The following is a 4,090-nucleotide window of genomic DNA, read 5'->3' as shown; positions in this document are numbered from 1 at the left end:
CGTCTAACTTCATCATGGGGGGGGGGGGGGCCGGGAAGTTCCCTGCCGTGTTTGAACTTCATCAAAATGACTTTGGGGGGGGGGGGTCTAAAAAGGTTCTCTGTCATGAATATAACTTTAATTTTGTAGTTGAGAACGCTGTTCCGAGTAGGTTGTGGGGTGGTTTTGGAGCCTGTTTCTGTTTTAAATTATTTTAATGTTGTTTGAGTTCTTAGGTTAGGAGGAGTTTGAGGGTTGCTGTTTTCAAAATGTTTTGTCCTTTGGTTGTATATCGTTTAACAATCTGGCTATGGCATTATGTTTCCTCGTGAAGATCTGTGATCTATATTTCAAGTCATTAGTCTAAACCTAGAGGTACTGCATACTGTCGAACGATTCACCGTAAACCAAACATTTAGATGCTAAACTTGTCACCCGTGACGTCATGGCTGCTACGACACTCCATTTTCTTAGAATATGAAAACTTTAAAAAGTATGTGTTTTAACTTCTGAAAAACGTATTTTACCTTTTATTAATTGTGATACACATTTTCATGATTATTAACGCCCCTTTTCCAGACTTGTCGAAAGTATGTACAAAGTGAATTCGTTACTTGCCTCTCATTCTGAAATCTTCAGAAAATTGATTAGGCCTAGTGAATTATGTGGCTCCTATCGAGATCTGGTCGAGCATTGACGAACCTACCAAACTTTTCATTCAACATTATTAAAATCGAATATTAAACATACACAACTCTGGCACGTGCATATCCAGTTTCGAAATTTGATACAAATCTAAAACAAAGTTAGTGGACCATTTAATTTTTTTCTCAGGTGTGGAAAACAAATGTGTATTATTCGTTAAATAACACAGAGCTGAAAGTTTAAGAGAAAGCGCAGTTAATCGTTTTCTAAGTTTTTATTATTGTAGTTTATTGGGTTAGTAACCACGTGGTATATAATGTGAGCTACTAAATCATGGCAACGAAACTGTAATATTGTAATAACTGTTGATTTGTTATTTGTCAATTTCATGAGTTTTTTTTTATATAAAATGCGATACAGTATATATAGAAAATCAAGCCAAAATGTTTAATTATCTGTCGACGTTTAATAAGGTTTATTTAGTAATATGCCGAATTACATCAAAATACAGTGTGAGTTTCATATTATTTCACGTAACGGTGGGTGGTGGTGATGACTAGCTGCCTTCCCTCTAGTCTTACACTGCTAAATTAGGAACGGCTAGCGCTGATAGCCCTCGTGTAGCTTTGCGCGAAATTCAAAAAACAAAACAAACTATAATTGGAAAATCCGCTGTATTTATATGTACACGTTTTTAGTTTTAGCAAATATAAATACGTCAACACTACGTTTCTTCGCCAACTGAAATTAACCACTGCACTCGTTATAGGGATATACACTTTAGATTCACGTTCACTCTCGGAAGAGAATGACTAGTAACACGACCCGTACCTTATTCGGTACATTTTAAAAGGCTAATTTATCTATATGATACATGACTAAAATTTTCTGTTTTCACCATATAAGTACACGCTGTTCTTTAGATTAAAAACAACAACAACAACAGCAATTAAACCCATAAAACGACTTTATTTAAGTATGTATTTAAATATTCTGTGATATTTTAAGAAGCCCCTGATATTTACAGTCTCTTTTTTAAGGTAGTTGGCAAAATAACGTTGAAAAAGAAAGACGTGTAAGAAGGCGCTTCACGAACTGAAAAGCCCTCGGATGTAGAAGTGCGCCATGAACATGCGCAGTTTATGTTGTCTTTTTTTTTTTTATCTCGTGGATTTGAAAACAACTCAAATGAATATGCTCAAAACACTAAAATAATTTCGGTATTTATTAAGTGAAATTGTTTGTTTGTTGTGTAGTTTGGTGTGACGGGGATTTGAACCCGCGACCCTCAGATTACGAGGGTATATCTATCTATATATATATCTAGCGCCCTTGTGGCTCAGCGGTAAGGCTGAGGGCCTAAATGGATAAGCATTCTGGCAGTCATTTAATATTTACTGCCTTAATGACGCAGATGAGGGCTCAGTTGAGTAAGGAGATCGGTTGCAAAACATGTGAAAAACGACGCCAACGAAAGTAACGTTTAATGGTGAGCATAGCACGAGTACCTATTTCGTCGGACATACGGTTCGTGTGTTACGGTTCGAAATAGTGAAAGGGGAAGACCCACGCCCCCATTTATAGTATTACTTTTTAAGCCTGACATTGTCCGATACCTTTTCTAATACGTAATTATAATGGGAAAAATCGGCGTGTGTTTGTAAATATATTGGATTACTGAGTTATATACAGCTAAATATGCAAATAATTGTGTCCTATTTTTGTAATTTGAGCTCGAAAATGTTCCCAACTCTCTTCCGACATTTAACTTTTTCCCAACGTTTATTTAAACGTAATCAACTCGGCTTTCCCTTTTCTCAAGTCTGACTGATAAATAAAAAAATATAATTTTAAATCGTTTCCGGTATAGCTTGTCAATCTGGAAAACAGGTTATATATATATATACATATTTAATACCCTCTTTTTTATAGCATTTTTCCAGTTATTCTAAACCACAGTTGAAGTATGTTGAATGACAAAAACTACGTCTAAGCAGGAGAGAGAGAGAGCGCGACTGCGAATAGAACCCTCCTAGGTTTCGACATTATAGCTTGACTTAACTGTAATGTGAAAGACTTTTGTTCCCGAAATAGAAAACGTGATCATGTAGACGAATAGTTAACCGATACAGAGATGGAGACAAGTCTAATTTGTCTTCCTTTTTTTTTTCTTCTTTCAAGTATGTTCTAAAAGAAAAACCAGCAATGTACAGTGTTGCTATGGTTTGCGTATGAATACATTCTGTGTTGGTGTAAACTTCAAACTTTTCAAAACGTAGCCATTAAACTTCGCACCTGGTGGCCAATATCTGAATTTAACTAATATTATCTAATAACGAAGCGCACAAATAATGAGAAAAAAAATCGAATTGTATAGAAATTTGACAGCAAAACAAAACTCGGAAAATAACGTGGAATGTTTAAATCTTGATTTTAAATTTAGGCATCATAGTATTTTTTTGTTTGATTTATACTTGAGCTTGAAACTACTCTTGTAGGCAGACTAGTAAATATCTGTATGTAAACCAAAGTCAAATTCTCAATTTTCCTACCGATGGTGGTGATGACAGTGAGTGAATACAGGAAGGCCCCCGAGAATGACCACTGTTGACCGGCCTCCACTACTTTGCCGTCATAACCGTCCCTGACCGCTGCTATCAAGGCTGACTGAAAGTCTTTGATTTCGGAGGTGACAGTTTTGGTCCAGTTTTCTCGATAGAGTACGTTATAATTGTACGTGATATCCCACAATCGCTTCACCGTCTGTTCCCGCATCTCGGTCACTTCCCCCGCTTTCTCCTCCTCATAGGGAGCCTCCAACGCCCGGAAAGCGAAAGCACCCATGATGCTGTAGCCGACCACTAGACCACACAAGCCGACGTGGGAAAACATTAGAGCCGTAAACTTGCGGCAGCAAGTTTTACATTTGTTGGCCGGCCGGCGTTTCTTCGTGGGATGATGGGCTTCCTTCCTTCTTCGGCGAGACGACCGTTTCCTTTCCAGTGGCATCCCAGTGGTCAATCTAGACAGTTAGCTACAAAGTAATACCGACCAGCTTGGTCTTATGTTTAGCTGTGTTAGTTAAACGTGTGCTTGACGTTCTATCGCGCATAGTCTCGGTTTTCTTACTCGAATTATCTACTTGTTATATTCCCCAGCTCTTCAGTTACTTCGCTAACTCCAGAACTCGTCGTTATAAAATTTCACGTCGTGCGTTCTAATTTCACACTGTCCAATCGGAAAGGTAGGCATAACTGAGTTTGCGCAGACCTATCTTTCTTTTCTTTTTTTTTTTCCCGGATGTTTATTTTTAAAATGGAGGAGAATGTTGTTGAAGTGATAAAATTTATCGAAATGCAAGTCAAAAAACATCTTTAAGGTAAGCATTTACTCCGTTTAGCCTATAGTGAACAGTTTCTATAAATAGAATATCCTCAGGGAAATCATTTCCAATTAAAGGCGACTC

The 4,090-nt window shown here is 37.4% G+C and overlaps 1 pseudogene; it reads right to left on the bottom strand.

Annotated features, from left to right (window-relative positions):
* LOC106468293 overlaps positions 1-3,861 on the bottom strand; it is an 18,165-nt pseudogene extending 14,304 nt beyond the window's left edge.
* Between the last annotated feature and the right edge of the window lie 229 nt (positions 3,862-4,090).

Source organism: Limulus polyphemus, unplaced genomic scaffold, assembly GCF_000517525.1.
Source record: "Limulus polyphemus unplaced genomic scaffold, Limulus_polyphemus-2.1.2 Scaffold2950, whole genome shotgun sequence".
NCBI lineage: Eukaryota > Metazoa > Arthropoda > Merostomata > Xiphosura > Limulidae > Limulus > Limulus polyphemus.
This window is presented reverse-complemented; position numbering and strand designations above follow the sequence as displayed.